Raw genomic sequence first — 8,653 nt, 5'->3', positions numbered from 1 at the left:
ATGCGTCAGAACCGACTACATGGCACATAACCATCACCACCAATTATCACTAAGAATCTTGAACTTAACTGGAAGGAAGAATCTATGGAAGGAGTGAAAAAAACCAACAATAATATTTTCCAACAAAGTAAAGATTTGTCATCATATATTTTAAATATTAAAATAGTGTTACCAGTTTTTATTAAGTTAGTAAATTAAGGCTTATCAGTTATGAAAAATACTAAGCAATGAATTTTATGATTATTAGGATTACTCCAAATAACTTATTATAAAAGAAAAAAAAATTACTTAAAAATAGATGAGTTTTTCTCACTTATTATTTTGCTGTTTACATCAAAAATTTTATATAACCAAATATAAATATGGAATATCAAGCTTAGCTAGAATTTCAAGCTCAGCATCTGTGAACAATAAGAAAATACTTCATTATAATAACATATTTTAAGAAAAATAAACACAAAACTGATATTTAAAGTATGTATATTCTAACATTTCTCCCAAATTTAATTTGATCACAAACACAAAAGAGTAAAAAATATTTAAAATGCATAAAATATGCCAAATAATCTATTTATTTATTTCAACAGAAATCAGATATTTTAAGCTAAAATAAAATGAAAGTTAATAATATTTATTAAGCCCCTTCTAACAGTTCGTAACTACCAGCTGTTCTGAGGAAGAAAGATGAGACTTTCTGCTCCCATAAAGAATTACAGCCTCAGAAACCCTACACAGAGTCTCTACGAGTCAGAACAGACTCCACGACACATAACACCACATACACACCAACAGCCTAACACTGAATTAAGTACTGTAGGTACAAAAAGAGAGCATGAAGGTGATAAAATCTCCTTCCTAGCTGACTAAACTAGAGGAGATAGATAGCAGAAATAAATACATTTATGTAAGACCAAGTAGTAAAATAAATGTAAATATACATGGAGATGAGCATATCCTAAAGGCCAATAAAGTAGGCAACTTTACAAAAATATGTGAATATTAAGAATTAAATTAGAAAGCGAAGAAATACAACAGAAGACTTTATAAGAAAATATTTTGACACATTTGTTTACACACATCTTAAGCATTTACTTTTTGTTTCAACTTGTTTTAATGAAGTCTTCTGAGAAAAACACTTACTCTTAAGTCTTACCATACTGTTTATATGGATGTGGTTGGTGTTTATTAGCAAGAGAAGACCTGCTTATTGCTTGTTATAAAAGAATAGGTTCCCTCCATTTACTCCAGGTTCTTGTTTATTACAATCCACTGCAAGTACAGGCATCCATCTGGGACCTTTCAGATTGTTCCATTTTATGTGGGGTTAGGATAACTGTTGCAAATTTGTACCATGAATAATAAAGTCCTTTGTCATAAGAATCTATGTCTCTTAATTGCATCCATGAAAGAATGGCAGGATAGATTTCTAACTTAAAAATAGGGTAACACCTTAAATACTTCACAGATACTAACAGAAATATGACTTTCTGAAAAAAGAATGATAGAGGTCCCATGGACCAAATAACAGGATTTGAAGGAAGATCACTGACAGTTATATAAAAAGTTAAACTATTGGATAAACTATATACCAAGTTAAACTATATAAAAAGTTAAACTATTGGATAAATTATATACCAAAGTTAAGTAAAATGTATTGCTACCAAATCACAGCCATTTTTATTAAAAGTATGAAATATGAAGCTACTCTTTCTCACCATATTCTTCATCTAGGACTCTTGATGTGTTGCTGTAGGATCAGCATTTGACTGCAAACCACAAGGTTGGCAGTTCAAACCGACCAACGGCTCCTTGGAAACCCTGTCCGAGGTTGCTGTGAGTAGAAACCGACTGATGGCACTGTACAATAAGGTCTATATACTTCTGAAGATGGCTTGCTATCTCTCGAACGCTTTCCTGAAGATTTTTTCGCTTTTCAAATTATACTATGTTAAAATGGCTAATTGGAAATTGTTGAAGGGCAAAAACCATGTTCCTTTTAAATGTTCTTATAATTTGGGAAACAAAGAGAGATCAAAAGGGGTAAGATGAGGGCTGTAGGCCAAATGGTGTAAGACTTTTAAAATTCTTGTGGTACAGGACTTGCTACTCTTGAAGAGTGAACAGGTACATTATCATGCAGAAAAAAAAAAAAAAAAGAATTCCAAAACGTAACTTTCCTTATCTTTTTCTCACAATGTAGTCTTCAATTTTCTTAAAATTTCTATATAATGCACCCCTTAATCATTTCCTGTCCTTCATGAAAATCTATCAAGATTACCCCTTTTGGTATCTCCAAAAACAGTTGCCATAAATTTATAAGCTTTACCTTGAATTAATCTTTGAGGCCTCCCTGACACTCTTTAAAACACTTGTTCCACCTAAAAGCTTATGTTTTATTTGGGGTAGCATTCCTGTAAACTTGTTGCAAAACCTCAAATTTGAATTTTGTTACCAATTTGATATTATCCCTGACCTCAAAATCATTTTTCAATGATACACAGTTATGTCTTCTTTTTCTTTTTACAAAGGACTACATATATTATGGATAGAACTTGTATCTAGTCATCCACTGATCACATTGACATGTTCAAACATTATTTTAAAGAAAAGAAAGAAAAAAACAAACAAACATGCATTTAAAAAAAATAAACTCAAGACCAGGAACTTTAATAGCAATTCTTTTTTAAATTATATATGGTCAATTGGTTAAATGGTCATTCACTTTATCAGTGCACTAAGATTTAACAAAGGGCAACAAGCAACAATCGCAAATAAAGCATCTATGCTGGATGGGAAAGTAATTAATTACTGGAAGAAATAAGGCAAATCATGAGTCCTTAGATTCTCTCAACATATAAAGGAATGTGATCTATAATGCTTGTTAAGGAAGGATGAGAACAGCTGGGCTGCTTTAGAATGTAGCCTTTTCTGCTGTTCATAATGTCAAACTTAGATCCCTTCAAAGGTGACAATTAAAGTCTCCGAGTATATTGCAGTGGTTCCTAGCTCCTTTAAGGGAGCTTTGGACTGCGAGGGAAATTTCTTTGATTAGTCAAATCATCTGCCTATGCCTTATATTGTAACAGGTGGAAATGAATAGATATCAACATAGCAATGTACTTTACTACTATGAAGAAAGTTGCTGCTATGTGAGTCAAGAATCAAAACTGAATCAGTCAGTCAATGGTTAAAGCCCCGTGACCCCAAATGGACACTAAAACAAGCAGTCTCCAAAGCAAAAATTAATGGTATCTTATCACTTGATACAGTGAATCGTATGAACAAAACATTGAAAGTTTGGTTGAGCTGTGAAACGTGACCTTGATGCTTGAAACAAAATATAAATGTACCTGGTTTATCATCACAAAGCTACTCTCTGCTCTGTAACCAAAACCACTCACTCTTCCTCTACCAGACTCTGGTTCCTTTAAGCTAAACAATGATTAGAGGTGGACCACGTAGTATAAGGTGTCAGAACCTGTATCATTCTTAACAGTTTAGATAGACATTTTAATATCTGACATTTTTCAGGTGCAATAGTTTTCATATATATTTAGACTATGAAATGTAAGTTAGGATGCCATATGTATATGCTTCAATTAGCAAATTAATAAAACCTATTTATAAAAAAAAGTTATTGCAAGTGTGCCTGAAAATGAGATATTTAGGACTATTTGAAAGAATGGACTTCCAGATATGCTTATAGGGGCACTATTTTTATTCTCAAGTAAAACAGTTCTATGAATAAAGGTGATGTCTTAAAGAAAGTTATTATTTTAGGACAAAAAAAATGTTTACACAACTCAGTATTCGTATTTGTTGTTGTTAAGTACCATGGAGTCAGTTCTGACTCATAGTGACCATGCACAGTGTTTCTGAGGCTGTAAATCATTACAGGAGCAGAACGCCTCAATTTTCTCCCATGGAACAGCTGGTAGTTGCAAACTGCTGACCTTGAGGTAGGCAGCCTGATTCATACCCACTACGCAACCAGAGTTCCTTAGTATTCATATTAGTTGTTAAGTGCCATCGAGTCAGTTCCCATCTATAGTGACCCTGCATAGGGTTTCTGAGGAGCAGCTGGTGAGCTTGAACCTCAAACCCTGCAGTTCAAAGCGACTTTGTAGTCTAGTGAATTAACCCACAATGCCACACCAGAACTCCATGTTAGTAGTAAGTAGTAATATATTTAGTTGTTTTATCATCTTTTGAGGAGCTTTAAAAAGATCATGGAGATATGGAATTGAAAGATAATAGAAATTTTCCACAAACTTTTGTTGTAAAGTTGTTGCTGTTCAGGTGTGATATTGAGTCAATGCTGACTAATATTACCCCGTAGAGCTCAGTAGAGAAGACCTGTCTCTTAGAGTTTCCAAGGCTATAGTCTTTATGGAAGCAAATCACCAGATCTTTACTCTTGTATAGTGTCTGGTAGGTTACAACTACTCCTAATTCAGTTAGCAATGAAATACTTAGCCATTGTATCACCAGGACTCCTTATCATAGAAACAGCATCAGGTTATTGTTGCTTTCCTACATTTTTCAGATATGTTATTTATTTCTAAATAATATCAATTAAGCACTTTGTTATTCATTATATTGTTTACAAAAAAAAGAGAAAGAAATTTAAGTTTCTTTGAAATATTGTGAGTGAATTACTAAAAATAAAATATTGAATTCTAAAACCAGGTGGTAAATTTAAAAAGTTACTATATAAATGATTGTTTAGAATATGAAGGGATTTTTCCCAAACGTGTATTTCTTTTACAATGAGAAAATAAATATATTTAGAACTACTGCCATACAAACTAATGCATTACATTTCACCAGAACAGATGACAACTAAAGGCTGGTTTTCATTTCTAGAGGGAAGCAAATGAGAAATTCAAATGTAACTTTTTTGGATAGTTTCCTACATATACAATACCAACTGAAAAATAGCCCCCATCTTTGGGATAGGAAACATAAATATTTCCTCAACATTTGTTGGAACTTCTTCATCAGTAAATGCAGTAAATAAGTGAATAAATGTTTCACAGACATGCATACTGTTTTTTCCTTGAAAGAGGATATGAATCGCCCCACACAATCATTGGCTTAAAAATTCATCGTCAGACAAAGAATTTACCAGAAAAGCTTCACCCGATTTACCAGAAAAGCTTCACTGTTTTATACAAGAAAGCATCAAACATTAAAATAAAAAATTTAAGTTTGAAATGCGTTTTATGCTACTTTGACCAATTCTTTTTCCCAAGAATTGATTACTTCCTACAAATAATTTTCACATTTCTGTAATTGTAGCATTGCTAATTGAAAAGTGTGTTGCCATTATTTAACATAATTAAATTTCATGTAGAAAAATAAAATAATAATGGTGCACTAAAACTCAGTTTCAATTTTGTATGAGAGTGTAGCAAGGCAGTAATTCACTGTGGGGTTCCGTTTATCCCACTATTTATTGTCTGTTTAAATTCAACATATTAGACCATTGAGCCTCGCAGGGTTACGGGGCTGATGGAGCTGTGGACAGCTGTCTCAAGGCAGGGCTGTGCACCATAGCCAGTGCCACAGGGGACCAGCAGGATGACTCACTGGTTGTGTGGAAAAAAGTCGATTTGATCCTACTGTCTAAGAAGGAACATCTTGATGCCTTGAATGAGACTGTTATTCTGGAGCTCTTGCAGCATGACAACATTACAGCCTACTATAATCACTTCATGGACAATACCACCTTGCTGATAGAGTTGGAATACTGTAATGGAGGGAATCTGTATGCCAAAATCCTTCCAGAAGGACGAGTTGTTCGAGGAAGAGATGGTGGTGTGGTACCTATTTCAGATTGTTTCAGCAGTGAGTTATATTCATAAAGCTGGAATCCTTCATAGAGATATAAAGTCATTAAATATTTTCTGACAAAGGCAAACCTGCTAACACTTGGAGATTATAGTCTGGCAAATAAACTTAATTCTGAGTGTTCTATGGCTGAGATTCTTGTGGGAACACCATATTATATGTCTCCAGAGCTGTGCCAAGGAGTAAAATATAACTTCAACTCTGACATCTGGGCAGTAGGCTGCATCATTTTTGAACTGCTTACAACAAAGAGGAAAACTGATGCTACAAATCCACTCAACCTGTGTGTGAAGATTATGCAAGGTATCAGGACCATGGAAGTTGATTCTAGCCAGTATTCTTTGGAACTGATCCAAATGGTTCATGCATACCTTGACCAGGATCCCGAGCACAGACCCACTGCAGATGAACTTCTGGATTGTCCCCTTCTCAGAAAACACAGGAGATAGATGGAGGAAAGAGTCACACTGCTTAATGCACCAACAAAGAGACCAAGGTCAAGCACTGTGACTGAAGTGCCCATTGCTGTGGTAACATCAAGAACCAGTGAAGTCTATGTTTGGGGAGATGAAAAATCCATTCCACAGAAACTGGATGTCATTAAGAGTGGCTGTAGTGCCCAGCAGGTGTGTGCAGGAATACCCACTTTGCTGTGGTCACAATGGAGAAGGAACTATACACCTGGGTGAACATGCAAGGATATACTAAACTCCATAGTCAGCTGGGCCATGGAGACAAGGCCTCCTACCGACAGCCAAAGCATGTGGAAAAGTTGCAAGGCAGAGCTATCCATCAGGTGTCCTGTGGTGATGATTTCACTGTGTGACAGATGAGGGTCAGCTCTATACCTTTGGTTCAGATTATTATGGATGTATGGGGGTGGACAAGGTTGCTGGCCCTGAAGTGCTAGAACCCATGCAGCTGAATTTCTTCCTCAACAATCCAGTGGAGCAGGTCTCCTGTGGAGATAATCATGTGGTAGTGTTGATATGAAACAAGAAAATCTATTCTTGAGGCTGTGGCAAGTATGGGTGACTGGGTTTGGATTCAGAAGAGAATTATTATACCCCACAAAAGGTGGATGTTCCAAAGGTCTTTATTATTGTCTCAATTCAATGTGGTTGTAATGGGGACATTTCTGCTGACCCAGATGGGCAAAATGGTGGCCTGTGGGCTCAATGAGTTCAACAAACTGGGCCTGAATCAGTGAGTGTCTGGAATCATCAACCATGAAGCTACCATGAAGTTCCCTACACAATCTGCTTTATCTGGGCCAAACAGTTATCCTTTTATAAGATCAGAACCATTGCCCCAGGCAAGACTCACCCAGCTGCTATTGATGAGTGAGGCTAGTTGCTAACCTTTGGCTTCAACAAGTGTGGACAGCTGAGTATTGGGACTGATAAGAAGCACCTAGGAATCAACTTACTGTAGGGAACCTGAAGTGGGAAGCAAGTGATCAGAGTCTCCTGCGGTGGTGAGTTTACCATTGCTGCCACTGATGATAATCACATTTTGCAGCAGGCAATGGAGGTAATAGCCACCTGGCAATGAGAGACCACATGGTTCTGATATCTGCACCTCATGGCCTAAGCCTATTTTTGCATCTCTTCATCAGGTTCCAGACTTATCTTGCCATGGGTGGCACACCACTCTCATTGTTGAGAAAGTACTAAATTCTAAGACCATCTGCTCTAATAGTAGTGGCTTATCCATCAGAGCTGTGGTTCAATGCTACCACCCAGAAAGTGGTGGCGGAGGTGTGGAAGAAGAGACAGTCCACAGGAATCTGAAACTCCTGATCCAAGTGGAGGCTTCCCAGGAACTGTGGAAGCAGACCCAGGAATGGAAGGTTTAATCAGTCACACTGAGACCAAGGGAATCAGTAGTGGGGCCAGCAGTTCCTGTCCTGGTTGACTTCGAAAGGAGTTGGAAAATGCAGAATTCATCCCATTGCCTGACAGCCCCTCTCCACTGAGTGCAGCTTTTTCTGAACCTGATAAAGGTACTCTGTCCTATGAAGAACTACAAGAACTCAAAGTGTCCTCTGAAGCACCTTCAGAACACAGACCTCCAGTAGATGCCTGGCCTCTTCCTTGGCTGACTCCTGCAGTAACACAGTTGACGCCCCCTACCTGTGGTAGCGTAGTGGTTAAGAATCGGGCTGCGAACCGCAAGATCAGCAGTTCGAAACTACCAGATGTTCCGCGGAAGACAGATGAGGCTTTTTGCTCCCGTCAAGATTTACAGCCTCGGAAACCCTGTACAGGGTCACTATGAGTCGAACCTACTCGACGGCACTTAACAACAACAACAACCTGTGCATGCAGCAGTCTGCAAGTGTAGGTGGAGCGATTTCAGGGTTTGGTGTTAAAATGTCTGGCAGAGCAACAGAAGCTACAGCAAGGAAACCTCGAGATTTTCACTTAACTCCAGAGCAAGAAATTGGGAGGGTGACAAGTAGCGATGCATTCCAACGGAATTTAGACAGCAAAGGAAGAGATGGAAGTAGATCTAAAGCCTGACTTAGATTCGGATTCCTGGTACCTCCTGGGAACAGACTCCTGTAGCTCCAACTTCTAGTTTCCTGAGCCTACCTAGCTAGCCCCAGCAGACTGGGGTCCAAAGAACTTTACAGCACACTTATTGAATGCAGAGAGCAGCTTTCCTGGCTTTGTTCACTTGCAGACAAGGAGCTCAAGGCGGAGGCTCTGAAGCACTTTTCAAGCACATGTGGAGAGCTGCCTTGGGAATTCAGCACCAGGCATTGGTGGGGGAGGAAAAATTGTAAAGTCTGAGT

General features: G+C 37.6%; 1 pseudogene; it reads left to right on the top strand.

The window, feature by feature from the left end:
• Nucleotides 1-2,710: 2,710 nt before the first annotated feature.
• On the top strand, nucleotides 2,711-8,436 carry LOC102834844 (annotated as a pseudogene).
• Nucleotides 8,437-8,653: the final 217 nt, after the last annotated feature.

This window comes from Chrysochloris asiatica, unplaced genomic scaffold (genome assembly GCF_000296735.1).
Source record: "Chrysochloris asiatica unplaced genomic scaffold, ChrAsi1.0 scaffold00088, whole genome shotgun sequence".
In the NCBI taxonomy this organism is placed as follows: Eukaryota; Metazoa; Chordata; class Mammalia; order Afrosoricida; family Chrysochloridae; genus Chrysochloris; species Chrysochloris asiatica.
This window is presented reverse-complemented; position numbering and strand designations above follow the sequence as displayed.